This window comes from Palaemon carinicauda, chromosome 35 (genome assembly GCF_036898095.1).
Source record: "Palaemon carinicauda isolate YSFRI2023 chromosome 35, ASM3689809v2, whole genome shotgun sequence".
Lineage (NCBI taxonomy): Eukaryota > Metazoa > Arthropoda > Malacostraca > Decapoda > Palaemonidae > Palaemon > Palaemon carinicauda.
Window position 1 is genome coordinate 6258241 of NC_090759.1, and position 15000 is coordinate 6273240.

Genomic DNA, 15000 nt, shown 5'->3' on the forward strand with positions numbered 1-15000 from the left:
CAGAGGCTGTGTGCTGGGTTTAAACCAGTACAAAGGAACTCGCCGCACTGCAAGGGAGTATGGTGTGCCAGGAAATCTTGTGTCCAACTGTACATATAAGTGATAGAAGAAGATAGAAGTCTCAGATGGATAGGCAGACCTGGTACATGTAAATGTAAGAGGAAGGTAGTTGTCTCTAGTAGATAGATAGATATACTTGTTATAAATGCAAAAGGTATGTAGAAGTCTCAAATAGACAGATAACTAGATTTAGTGCATATAAACGGCAGAAGGTAGAATTCCCAGATAGGTAGATAGATCGACTTAGTAGGCTGCATATAAATGCCAGAAAGTAGAAGGGTCAGATCTTACAAAGAGACCAAAAAATGTTCTCTCACTGATATCCTTTTTCAAATAGTTTTCTATTCCAGTATCTAACAGATACCACTTCCGCTAGTAGTAAAAGCGTATAGATATTACGCTCTCGAGTGCTCTAATAGCATTTTTACTAGCTGAGTTCAGTTACATTAAACTAAAAAAAGACTAAATTTTCATCGACTTCTGGTCTAACGGAAGTTTTTTCCAAGTATGAATCTCTCTCTCTCTCTCTCTCTCTCTCTCTCTCTCTCTCTCTCTCTCTCTCTCTCTCTCTCTCTAACTTACACATACATAAACACTAGAATTTAAGACAATAAATAATGGCTAATATGAAGGGTATTTATTGACTGCAGTAGAGAGAATTCACTGTAATTCTAGAAATAAAAAAAGATTACAAACGCAAGTAGGGCGATAGAAATAATTCAGTACGTCCAGTCTTATGTAAGGATTTAATATTTCAATATATTGTTAACGTTAAGTATTAGAAATTCATATATGTGCATATTTTCATGTTTAACTTACACACACACACACACACACACACATATATATATATATATATATATATATATATATATATATATATATATATATATATATATATATATATATATATATGTGTGTGTGTGTGTGTGTGTGTGTGTGTTTATATATATTTCTACATGCATATATAAATAATTTCGATATTTAAAATATATATCATTCTAAAATAGCTATATAGGGATTGTCACTAGAGGACATTTAATGTGCAGGATAACTAATAAGAGAGAGAGAGAGAGAGAGAGAGAGAGAGAGAGAGAGAGAGAGAGAGAGAGAGAGAGACTCGTAAGCCTATTTATAGTCACACTCTCACCTTGACAAGAGCAACAATAGAAACAGGCAACGCTTTACAAAAGGGGACCCGACACCTCGATTGATTTACGCGCGGACCTGGTGGTCATGAACGCCCGACAAAAAAAGCACAACCTTCGCGACAGCGTTACAATTCTTTTGGCAGCTGTGAAGAACACGATATTCCTGGCTAAAGAAAAAAAGAATAAGAAAAAAATAAGAACAATTGAGGTGCTGGTAAGGTAATGTAATTTTCTAAAGGAAAATGGAATAAAGGGGATTGAGAGCGATTAGCGGGTGGGAAAAGACGCATGAACCTGGTGTGAAAATTATAGAAGGAGTAAGTTACGGTGCATCGCCGGAATTGGATCGATTGTCTTCTGAAGGGAGAGTATCTTTAAAACGCAGTTGAATAGTAGGTTCCAAGCACAGGTCAATGGAAGAGACATGTGAGGAGAATGTTCCATCACATGTCAATAAAAGAGACATGTGAAGAGGAGGTTCCAAGCACATGTCAATGAAAGAAACATGTGAACAGGAGGTTCCAAGTACATGTCAATGAAAGAGACATGTGAAGAGGAGGTTCCAAGCACATGTCAGTGAAAGAGACATGTGAAGAGGAGGTTCCAAGCACAATGTCAGTGAAAGAGACATGTGAAGAGGAGGTTCCAAGTACATGTCAGTGAAAGAGACATGTGAAGAGGAGGTTCCAAGTACATATTAGTGAAAGAGACATGTGAAGAGTAGGTTCCAAGCACATGTCAGTGAAAGAGACATGTGAAGAGGAGGTTATAAGTACATGTCAGTGAAAGAGACATGTGAAGAAGGTTCCAAGCATATGTCAATGAAAGAGACATGTGAAGAGGAGGTTCCAAGCACATGTCAATGAAAGAGACATGTGAAAAGGAGGTTCCAAGCACATGTCAGTGAAAGAGACATGTGAAGAGGAGGTTCCAAGCACATGTCAGTGAAAGAGACATGTGAAGAGGAGGTTCCAAGCACATGTCAGTGAAAGAGACATGTGAAGAGGAGGTTCCAAGCACATGTCAGTGAAAGAGACATGTGAAGAGGAGGTTCCAAGCACACGTCAGTGAAAGAGACATGTGAAGAGGAGGTTCCAAGCACACGTCAGTGAAAGAGACATGTGAAGAGGAGGTTCCAAGCACACGTCAGTGAAAGAGACATGTGAAGAGGAGGTTCCAAGTACATGTCAGTGAAAGAGACATGTGAAGAGGAGGTTCCAAGCACATGTCAGTGAAAGAGACATGTGAAGAGGAGGTTTCAAGTACATGTCAGTGAAAGAGACATGTGAAGAGAAGGTTCCAAGCACATGTCAGTGAAAGAGACATGTGAAGAGGAGGTTTCAAGTATATGTCAGTGAAAGAGACATGTGAAGAGGAGGTTCCAAGCACATGTCAGTGAAAGAGACATGTGAAGAGGAGGTTTCAAGTACATGTCAGTGAAAGAGATATGTGAAGAGGAGGTTCCAAGTACATGTCAGTGAAAGAGACATGTGAAGAGGAGGTTTCAAGTACATGTCAGTGAAAGAGACATGTGAAGAGGAAGGTTCCAAGCACATACCAAGTGAAAGAGACATGTGAAGAGGAGGTTCCAAGCACATGTCAGTGAAAGAGACATGTGAAGAGGAGGTTCCAAGCACATGTCAATGAAAGAGACATGTAGAGGAGGTTCCAAGCACATGTCAGTGAAAGAGACATGTGAAGAGGAGGTTCCAAGTACATGTCAGTGAAAGAGACATGTGAGAGGAGGTTCCAAGCACATGTCAGTGAAAGAGACATGTGAAAGGAAGGTTCCAAGCACATGTCAGTGAAAGAGACATGTGAAGAGGAGGTTCCAAGCACATGTCAGTGAAAGAGACATGTGAAGAGGAGGTTCCAAGCACATGTCAGTGAAAGAGACATGTGAAGAGGAGGTATCCAAGCACATGTCAGTGAAAGAGACATGTGAAGAGGAGGTTCCAAGTACATATCAGTGAAAGAGACATGTGAAGAGGAGGTTCCAAGCACATGTCAGTGAAAGAGACATGTGAAGAGGAGGTTATAAGTACATGTCAGTGAAAAAGACATGTGAAGAGGAGGTTTCAAGTACATGTCAGTGAAAGAGACATGTGAAGAAGGTTCCAAGCACATGTCAGTGAAAGAGACATGTGAAGAGGAGGTTCAAAGCACATGTCAGTGAAAGAGACATGTGAAGAGGAGGTTCCAAGCACATGTCAATGAAAGAGACATGTGAAGAGGAGGCTCCAAGCACATGTCAGTGAAAGAGACATGTGAAGAGGAGGTTCCAAGTACATGTCAGTGAAAGAGACATGTGAAGAGGAGGTTCCAAGCACACGTCAGTGAAAGAGACATGTGAAGAGGAGGTTCCAAGCACACGTCAGTGAAAAGACATGTGAAGAGGAGGTTCCAAGCACATGTCAGTGAAAAAAGACATGTGAAGAGGAGGTTCCCAAGCACATGTCAGTGAAAGAGACATGGAAGAGGAGGTTTCAAGCACATGTCAGTGAAAGAGACATGTGAAGAGGAGGTTTCAAGTACATGTCAGTGAAAGAGACATGTGAAGAGGAGGTTAAGCACATGTCAGTGAAAGAGACATGTGAAGAGGAGGTTTCAAGTACATGTCAGTGAAAGAGACATGTGAAGAGAGGTTCCAAGCACATGTCAGTGAAAGAGACATGTGAAGAGGAGGTTTCAAGTACATGTCAGTGAAAGAGACATGTGAAGAGGAGGTTCCAAGCACATGTCAGTAAAAAAGGCATGTGAAGAGGAGGTTTCAAGTACATGTCAGTGAAAAAGACATGTGAAGAGGAGGTTTCAAGTATATGTCAGTGAAAGAGACATGTGGAGAGAAGGTTCCAAGCACATGTCAATGAAAGAGACATGTCTAGAGGAGGTCGCAAGCACATGTCAGTGAAAGAGACATTTGAAGAGGAGGTTCCAAGTACATGTCAGTGAAAGAGACATGTGAAGAGGAGGTTCCAAGCACACGTCAGTGAAAGAGACATGTGAAGAGGAGGTTTCAAGCACATATCAGTGAAAGAGACATGTGAAGAGGAGGTTCCAAGCACACGTCAGTGAAAGAGACATGTGAAGAGGAGGTTCCAAGCACACGTCAGTGAAAAAGACATTTGAAGAGGAGGTTCCAAGTACATGTCAGTGAAAGAGACATGTGAAGAGGAGGTTCCAAGCACATGTCAGTGAAAGAGACATGTGAAGAAGAGGTTCCAAGTACATGTCAGTGAAAGAGACATGTGAAGAGGAGGTTCCAAGCACATATCAGTTAAAGAGACATGTGAAGAGGAGGTTCCAAGCACATGTCAGTGAAAGAGACATGTGAAGAGGAGGTTCCAAGTACATGTCAGTGAAAGAGACATGTGAAGAGGAGGTTCCAAGCACATGTCAGTGAAAGAGACATGTGAAAAGGAGGTTTCAAGTACATGTCAGTGAAAGAGACATGTGAAGAGGAGGCTATAAGTACATGTCAGTGAAAAAGACATGTGAAGAGGAGGTTTCAAGTACATGTCAGTGAAAGAGACATGTGGAGAGAAGGTTCCAAGCACATGTCAATGAAAGAGACATGTCTAGAGGAGGTTGCAAGCACATGTCAGTGAAAGAGACATGTGAAGAGGAGGTTCCAAGTACATGTCAGTGATAGAGACATGTGAAGAGGAGGTTCCAAGCACATGTCAGTGAAAGAGACATGTGAAGAGGAGGTTTCAAGCACATATCAGTGAAAGAGACATGTGAAGAGGAGGTTCCAAGCACACGTCAGTGAAAGAGACATGTGAAGAGGAGGTTCCAAGCACACGTCAGTGAAAAAGACATGTGAAGAGGAGGTTTCAAGTACATGTAAGTGAAAGAGACATGTGAAGAGGAGGTTCCAAGCACATGTCAGTGAAAGAGACATGTGAAGAAGAGGTTCCAAGCACATGTCAGTGAAAGAGACATGTGAAGAGGAGGTTCCAAGTACATGTCAGTGAAAGAGACATGTGAAGAGGAGGTTCCAAGCACATGTCAGTGAAAGAGACATGGGAAGAGAGGGTTCCAAGCACATGTCAGTGAAAGAGACATGTGAAGAGGAGGTTTCAAGTACATGTCAGTGAAAGAGACATGTGAAGAGGAGGTTCCAAGCACATGTCAGTGAAAGAGACATGTGAAGAGGAGGTTTCAAGTACATGTCAGTGAAAGAGACATGTGAAGAGGAGGCTATAAGTACATGTCAGTGAAAAAGACATGTGAAGAGGAGGTTTCAAGTACATGTCAGTGAAAGAGACATGTGGAGAGAAGGTTCCAAGCACATGTCAATGAAAGAGACATGTCTAGAGGAGGTCGCAAGCACATGTCAGTGAAAGAGACATGTGAAGAAGAGGTTCCAAGTACATGTCAGTGAAAGAGACATGTGAAGAGGAGGTTCCAAGCACACGTCAGTGAAAGAGACATGTGAAGAGGAGGTTCCAAGCACACGTCAGTGAAAGAGACATGTGAAGAGGAGGTTCCAAGCACACGTCAGTGAAAAAGACATGTGAAGAGGAGGTTTCAAGTACATGTAAGTGAAAGAGACATGTGAAGAGGAGGTTCCAAGCACATGTCAGTGAAAGAGACATGTGAAGAAGAGGTTCCAAGCACATGTCAGTGAAAGAGACATGTGAAGAGGAGGTTCCAAGCACATGTCAGTGAAAGAGACATGTAAAGAGAAAGTTCCGAGAACATATCCTTGAAAGATACAGGTGAAGAGGAGGTTTTAAGCACATGTCAGGGAAAGAGGCAGGTGAAGAGGATGTTACAACCACATGTCAATGAAAGACACACGTGAAAAGGAGGTTACAAGCACATGTCCGTGAAAGAGACATGTGAAGAGGAAGTTCCAAGCACATGTCAATGAAATACACAGGTGAAGAGAAGGTTCCAAGCAGTCAGTAAAAGAGACATGTGAAGAGGAGGTTCCAAGCACATGTCAGTGAAAGAGACATGTGAAGAGGAGGTTCCAAGCACATGTCAGTGAAAGACACATGTGAAGAGAAGGTTCCAAGAACATGTCCGTGAAAGACACAGGTGAAGAGGAGGTTCCATGAACATGTCAGTGAAAGACACATGTGAAGAGGAGGTTCCAAGCACATGTCAGTGAAAGAGACATGTGAAGAAGAGGTTCCAAGCACATGTCAGTGAAAGAGACATGTGAAGAGAAGGTTCCAAGAACATGTCCGTGAAAGACACATGTGAAGAGGAGGTTCCATATACATGTCAGTGAAAGACGCATGTTAAGAGAAGGGTCAAGGCACGTGTCAGTGGAGGACACAGGTGAAGAGGAGGTTCCAAGCACATGTCAGTGAAGAAGAAATGCCAAGAGAAGGTTCCAAGCACACGTCAGTGAAAGAGACAGTTGAAGAGAATGCACCAAAAACATATCAGTGAAAAAGACAGGTGAAGAGAAGGTTCCAAGCACAGATAAGAGAAAGAGACAGATGCAGAGAAGTTTCCAGGAACATTTCAGTGAAAAAGGCAAGTGAAGAGAAGGATCCAAGCACATGTCAGTGAAAGAGACAGGAGAAAAGAAGGTTCAAAGCACATGTCAGTGAAAGAGACATGTGAAGAGGAGATTCCAAGCACATGTCAATGAAAAAGACAGGTGAAGAGAAGGTTCAAAGCACATGTCAGTAAAATACACATGTGAAGAGAAGGGTCAGAGCACGTTCCAGTGAAAAAGACACGTGAGGAGGAGATTCCAAGCACATGCCAGTGAAAGAGACATGTGAAGAGGAGGTTCCAGCACATATCAGTGAAAGAGACATGTAAAGAGGAGGTTCCAAGCACATGTCAGTGAAAGAGACATGTGAAGAGGAGGTTCCAAGCACATGTCAATGAAAGACAAAGGTGAAGAGAAAGTTCCAAGAACATACCCATGAAAGACACAGATGAAGAGGAGGTTCCAAGGACATGTCAGTGAAAGAGAATTGTGAAGAGAAGGTTCCAAGCACATGTCAGTGAAAGAGACATGTAAAGAGGAGGTTCCAAGCACATGCCAATGAAAGACACAGATGACGAGGAGGTTCCAAGGACATGTCAGTGAAAGAGAATTGTGAAGAGAAGGTTCCAAGCACATGTCAGTGAAAGAGACATGTAAAGAGGAGGTTCCAAGCACATGTCAATGAAAGACAAAGGTGAAGAGAATGTTCCAAGAACATACCCGTGAAAGACACAGGTGATGGGGAGGTTCCAAGCACAATTCCGTGAAAGAGACATGTGAAGAGAAGGTTCCAAGCACATGTCAGTGAAAGAGACATGTTAAGAGGAGGTTCCAAGCACATGTCAGTGAACGAGACATGTGAAGAGGAGGTTCCAAGCATATGTCAGTGAAAGAGACAGGTAAAGAGAATGTTCCAAGAACATGTCCGTGAAAGACACAGGTGAATAGGAGGTTCCGTGCACATATCAGTGAAAGAGACGGTTGAAGAGAAGGTTCAAAGCATATGCCAGTGGAAGACACAGATGACGAGGAGGTTCCAAGCACAGGTCAGTGAAAGAGGCCTAGGAAGAGAAGGTTCAAATCCCATGTCAGTGGAAGACACGGGTGAAGAGGTTTCAAGCACATGTCAGGGGAAGATACTGGCGAAGAGAAGGTTCCATGCACATGTCAGTTAAAGTGACAGGTGAAGTGAAGTTTCCAAGAACATTTCAGTGAAAAGGGCATGCAAAGGGACAGGTGAAAAGAAGGTTCAAAGCACAAGTCAGAGAAGGAAAACGCTGAAGAGAAAGTTCCAAACACATATCAGTGAAAAAGAAAGGTGATGAGGAGGTTCCAAGTACATGTCAGTGAAAAAGACGGGTGAAGAGAAGATTCCATGCACATGGGGTGAAAGAGACAGGCGAAGAGAAGCTTCCATGAACATGAGGTGAAAGAGACAAGCGAAGAGAAGATTTCATGCACATGATGTGAAAGAGACAGAGGAAAAATTCCATGCACACGATGTGTAAGGGATTGGTGAAGAGAAGATTCCATACACATAAGGTAAAAGAGACAGGTGAAAACAAGATTTCATGAACATGAGGTGAAAGAGAGAGAGTTGAAGAAGAGGTTCCATGCACATGAGGTGAAAGACACAGGTGAAGAGAAGATTATATGCACATGAGGTGAAACAGAGTGTTGAAGAGGAGGTTCCATGCACATGTGAAAGAGACAGATGAAAACAAAATTTCATGCACATGAAGAGAAAGAAATAGGCGAAGAGAAGATTTCATGCACATGAAGAGAAAGAAACAGGCGAGGAGAAGATTCCATACACATGAGGAGACATAGACAGGTGAAGAGAATTCCATCCACAGGAGGTGTAAGAGATTGATGAAAATAATATTTCATGCAAATAAGGTTAAAAAGACAGGTGAAAACAAGATTTCATGAGCATGAGGTGAAAGAGAGAGTTGAAAAGGAAGTTCCGTGCACATGACGTAAAAGAGACAGGTGAAGAGGAGATTCTATTCACATGAGGTGCAAGAAACAGGCGAAGAGAAGCTTCCATGCACATGACGTGGAAGAGACAGAAGAAAAATTCCAAGCACATAAAGTGTAAGGGATTGGCGAAGAAAAGATTCCATACACATGAGGTGAAAGAGACTGGTGAAAACAATATTTCATGCACATGAGGTAAACGAGTGTTGAAGAGGAGGTTCCATGCACATGAGGTGAAAGACACAGGTGAAGAGAAGATTTTATGCACAAGAGGTGAAAGAGTGTTGAATAGGAGGTTGCATGCACATTTGGTGAAAGTAAGAGCTGAAAACAAAATTTTATGCACATGAGGTGAAAGAGACTGGCAAAGAGAAGATTCCATGCACATGAGGTGAGGGAGACAGGTGAAGAAAAATTCCATCTACAGGAGGTGTAAGAGATTGGTGAAGAAACGATTCCATACACATGAGGTGAAATAGACAGGTGAAAACAAGATTTCATGCGCAAGAGGTGAAAGAGAGTTGAAGAGAAGGTTCCATGCATATGAGGTGAGAAAGACAGGTGAAGAAAAATTTAATCCACATAAAGTGTAAGAGATTGGTGAAGAGAGGAATCCATATACATGAGGTGAAAGAGACAGGTGAAAACAAGATTTCATGCACAAGAGGTGAAAGAGAGAGTTGAAGAGAAGGTTCCATGGACATGAGATGAAAGAGACAGGCAAAGAGATGATTCCGTGCACATGAGGTGAAAGAGACAGGAGAAGAAAAATGCCATGCGCATGAGGTGTAAGGGATTGGTGAAGAGAAGATTCAATACAAATGAGGTGAATGAAACAGGTGAAAACAAGATTTCATGTATATGACGTGAGAGAGAGAGAGGTGAAGAGGAGGTTCCATGCACATGAGGTGAAAGAGACAGGTGAAGAGGAGGCTCCATAAACAGGAGGTGGAAGAGACAGGTGAAAACAAGATTTCATGCACATGAGGTGAAAAAGAGTTGAAGAGGAGGTTCTATACACATGAGTAAAAGAGACATGTGAAAACGAGATTTCATGCACATGCAGTGAAAGAAAGAGGTGAAGAGGAGGTTTCATGCACATGTTGTGAAAGAGACAGTTGAAAACCAGATTTTATGCATATGAGGTGAAAGAAACAGTTGAAAAGGTGGTTCCATGCACATGAGGTGAAAGAGAAAGGTGAAGAGAAGATTTCATGCACATGAAGTGAAAGAGACAGGTGAAGAGGAGGTTCCATACACATGAGGTGAAAGAGACAGCTGAAAACCAGATTTCATGCACATGAGGTGAAAGAGAGTTGAAGAGAAGGTTCCATGCATATGAGGTGAAACAGACAGGTGAAGAGAAGATTTCATGTACATGCGGTGAAAGAGACATGTGAAAACAAGATGTCAAGCATATGAGGTGAAAGAGAGAGTTGAAGAGATTCCATGCACTTAAGGTGAAAGAGACAGGTGAAGAGAATAATTCATGCACATGAGGCGAAATAGAGTTGCAGAGGAGGTTCCATGCACATGTAGTGAAAGAGACAGGTGAATAAAATTTCATCGACATCAGGTGTAAGAGATTGGTGAAGAGTGGATTCCATACACATGAGGTAAAAGAGACAGGTGAAAACAAGATTTCATGAACATGAGGTGAAAGAGAGTTGAAGAAGAGGTTCCATACACAAAAGGTGAAAGAGTGAATAGAAGAGGAGGTTCCTTGCACATGAGGTGAAAAAGACAGAGGAAGATAAGATTCCATGCACATGAGGTGAAAGAGACAGGTGAAAAGATTTCATGCACAATAGGTGAAAGAGTGAGTTGAAGAGGAGGTTCCTTGCACATGAAGTGAAAGAGACAGGTGAAGAGAAGATTTCATACAAATGAGTGAAAGAGAGGGGTGAAGAGGAGGTTCCATGCACGTGAGGTGAAAGAGACAGGTGAAAACCAGGTTCCATGCACATGAGGTGAAAGAGACAGATGAAGAGAAGATTTCATGCACATCGAAGTGAAAGAGACAGGTGAAAAGGAGGTTCCATACACGAAAACTAGATTTCATGCACATGAGGTGAAAAACAGAGTTGTAGAGGAGATTCCATGCATATTACGTGAAAGAGACAGGCGAAGAGAAGATTTCATGCACGTTAAGGTGAAAGAGAGAGTTGAGGATGAGATCCCATGCACATAAGGTGAAAGAGACAGGTGAAGAGAATAATTCATGCACATGAGGTGAAAGAGACAGGTGAAGAGAAGATTTTAGGCACATGAGGTGAAAGAGAGAGTTGAAGATGAGATTCCATGCACATAAAGTGAAAGAGATAGGTTAAGAGAAGATTTCATGCACATCGAAGTGAAAGAGACAGGTGAAGAGAAGATTTCATGCACATGAGGTGAAAGAGACGGGTGAAGAGGCGATTTCATGCACATGAGGTGAAAGAGACAGAAGAAGAGTAGATTCCATGCACATGAGGTGAAAGAGACATGTGGAAAGAAGGTTCCAAGCTCATAAGGTGAAAGAGACAGGTGAAAACAAGATTTCATGCACATGAGGTGAGACAGGTGAAGAGGAGATTTCATGCACATAAGGTGAAGGGGACAGGTGAAGAGGAGGTTCCAAGGACATGGGGTGAAAAAGACACGTAGATTATGAGTAGGGGCAAACACTAAATTAGCAAGACCAAAATATTATCTGGAAAGTTTATCTTCAATGAAAAAAAATGCTATATAAGGATATGCTTAAAAAATTATAGGAAAATAATAAAACGTGACAAGAACAATAATCTCGCTGCAAAAGAAAAAGTTGAATATTATCGTAATGATAATAAAGAGACAAAATAAGAAGAGAACAGCGTAAGGACCAATGGTCTATTAATGGACTCTTGTGAAAGCATTATTGATGGAACTTCCAAGAAAGGAAAAGCAACATTTCATTTACTAAAAGGATTTTACCACTTCTATAATGTACCTCATGTTCTCTTCTGTTCTCCTTCTCAAACGATTATTCATAGCAGACGCTATTTTTAATTCGCATGTTCACACACGTCTCCACGCATACACCAGTCTCTCTCTCTCTCTCTCTCTCTCTCTCTCTCTCTCTCTCTCTCTCTCTCTCTCTCTCTCTCTAAATATATATATATATATATATATATATATATATATATATATATATATATATATATATATATATATATATATATATATATATATATTAGGTGTGTGTACGCGTGTGTTAAATGCGTACATATATTAAACAGAGGAAAAGATAAATATACAGAAATATTGAAAGCTCTGCCAAAGCACCCAAGTCTCCTTATCGTGGGAAACACCAACTGTGCAGTTCCCGAAGCACCGGTCAATAAATGGAAGCGTTTTGTAACGAATGACTATAGCTGCGAAAACTCGGTAATTAGAACCTTTTTTAGGCAATAACTCGTAATTTGGTTTCGATTTATTCATTACTAGGTTATCTCTGCTCTTAAAAGAAACGGTCAATGTGAATGTTTAGTAGTGGTTTGAGAACCGTGTAGTTATATTGTTCGCCTTTGGTGACTGTTTGAAACACTCAGTTACCACCCACCCTTACCGCATATAATTACTCTCAAGGACAGATTCCCTCGTAGACAGTTACTTACCCACAAAGACAACTGGCCCCAGCCATTGGACAATTATCCCTATGGACAAGTACCCTCGCAGACAGCTACTAGGTCTTGGGCAATTATCTCCATAGACAAATACCGTCACACTATTAATTACCCCCGAGGACAACAGATCCCCCACCATTGGGAAATTATCCCCGAGGACAATTACCGTAACAGAATGTTAATTACCCACGAGGACAATATATCCCCTTCCATTCGGAAATTATCCCCTTGGACAATTACCCTCACAGATTGTTAATTACTCCCAAGGACAACAAATCCCCAACCATTGGGAAATTATCCCCGTGGACAATTACCGTAACAGGCTGTTAATTGCCCACGAGGACAACAATTCCCCCACCATTGGGAAATTATCCCGTGGACAATTACCGTAAAAGACTGTTAATTACCCACGAGGACAACAATTCCCCCACCATTGGGAAATTATCCCGTGGACAATTACCGTAACAGACTGTTAATTACCCACGAGGACAACAATTCCCCCACCATTGGGAAATTATCCCGTGGACAATTACCGTAACAGACTGTTAATTACCCACGAGGACAACAATTCCCCCACCATTGGGAAATTATCCCGTGGACAATTACCGTAAAAGACTGTTAATTACCCACGAGGACAACAGATCCCCCACCATTGGGAAATTATCTCCATGGACAATTACCCTCACAGACTGTCACTTGCTATTGGACAATTATCCCATTGGACAATTACCTTCACAGACTGCTAATTATTGCAGAAGGCAACAGATCCCCCACCACTGGGAAAATATCCCCAATGGACAATTAACCTCGCAGACTGTTACTTGCCATTAGATAATTATCCCCATGGATAATTACCCTCACAGACTGTTAATTACCCCCTAGGACAACAAATCCCCCATCTTTGGGAAATTATCCCCATGGATAATTACCCTCGCAGACTGTTACTCGCCATTGGACCATTATCCCCAAGGACAAATACCCTCGCAGACTGTCCTCCACCCGCCCCCTAATGGACGATTATCCCAACAGACAATTACCCTCACAGACTGGTAATTACCCCGACAACAGCTCCCCCACCATTGGGGAATTATCCACATGGACAATTACCCTATTAGACTGTCACTTGCCATTGGCAAATTTTTCCCATGGACAAATACCCTCGCAGACTGTTACTTACCACGAGTACAACTGTCCTCAGCCATTGGACAATTATCCCCATGGACAAATACCATCACAGACTTTTAATTACCGTGAGCACAACAGATTCCACACCATTCGGAAATTATCCCCAAGAAGGACAAATATCCTCACAGACTCCTACTCGCCAATGGACAATTAACCCCATGGATAATTGCACCCACATACTGTTACTTAGCCACCCGGATAACTGACGCCAGCCATTGGACAATTATCCCCATGGACAAATTAATTCATTATATATATATATATATATATATATACATATATATATATATATATATATATATATATATATATATATATATATATATATATATACTTATTTATTCTTGAAAGATAAAAACAAGGTAAGGGCTTGACATTACCCTAAATGTAGGTAATAGATTGGCCAGGGCACCAGCAAGCCGTTGAGATACTAACACTAGAGAGTTATGGGGTCCTTTAACTGGCCAGACAGTACTACATTGGATCCTTCTCTTTGGTTACGGTTCACCTTCCCTTTGCCTACACATAAACCGAATAGTCTGGCCTATTCTCTACAGATTCTCCTCTGTCCTCATACATCTGACAACTCTAAGATAACGGAAATTTCTTCTTCACCCAAGGGGTTAACTACTGCACTGTTATTGTTCAGTGGTTACTTTACTAATGGTAAGGGTAGAAGAGACTCTCTAGCTGTGGTAGGCAGCTCTTCTAAGAGAAGGACACTCCAAAATCAAACCATTGTTCTCTAGTCTTTGGTAGTGCTATAGCCTCTGCACAATGGTCTTCCGCTGTCTTGGGTTAGAGTTCTCTTGCTTGAGGGTACACTCGGGCACGCTATTCTATCTAATTTCTCTTCCTCATGTTTTGCTAAAAGTTTTTTTTTTAGGAAACATAGGAAATATTTATTTTGATAATGTTACTGTTCTTGAAATATTTTATTTTTCCTTGTTTCCTTTCCTCACTGGGCTATTTTCCCTGTTGGGGCCCCTAGGCTTATAGCCTCTAGCTTTTCCAACTGGAGTTGTAGCTTAGCAAAAAATAATAATAATAATAATAATAATAATAATAATAAATCACTGCAAAAAAAATGAATGAGGTACTTAGTTCCCTTCCCCTTATTCGATTATTAACTTTCTCCCTCTTTCCTCGTCTGACTCCCCTACCCCTTAACCTTCCATTCCTATTAGAGGATCACAGCCCAAAATCTTTATCATGCTCCGCCGCTCAAATGGTCTTTTCTCTGCCGTGGCTCGCTACGCTCGCAAATAAACCTCTCATTGCTCCTCTGTTCTGGAAAGCGGTACATACAGTAGACGTGTTGTGGACGACAGGCTCATGAATCACTATTTAAGATATCACAATTACCTTTAAAATGTTTTATTACCATTAATGTTATGTACACATGAATTAGCTGTGAGAAGGTGGTGTTGGTCAATAATGATGATTGTGGGTGGAGCGTGTTAAAGATTTTGCGATGCACTGACGCTTCTGAAATATAGAAATGGATTCTGGTGAAAGA

General features: G+C 41.5%; 1 protein-coding gene across 1 annotated transcript in view; it reads left to right on the forward strand.

Moving 5' to 3' along the window:
• The window catches only part of LOC137627387 (irregular chiasm C-roughest protein-like), a 129156-nt gene that overhangs the window by 97624 nt on the left and 16532 nt on the right, over positions 1-15000 (forward strand). The gene's annotated exons all lie outside the window — the stretch shown is intronic.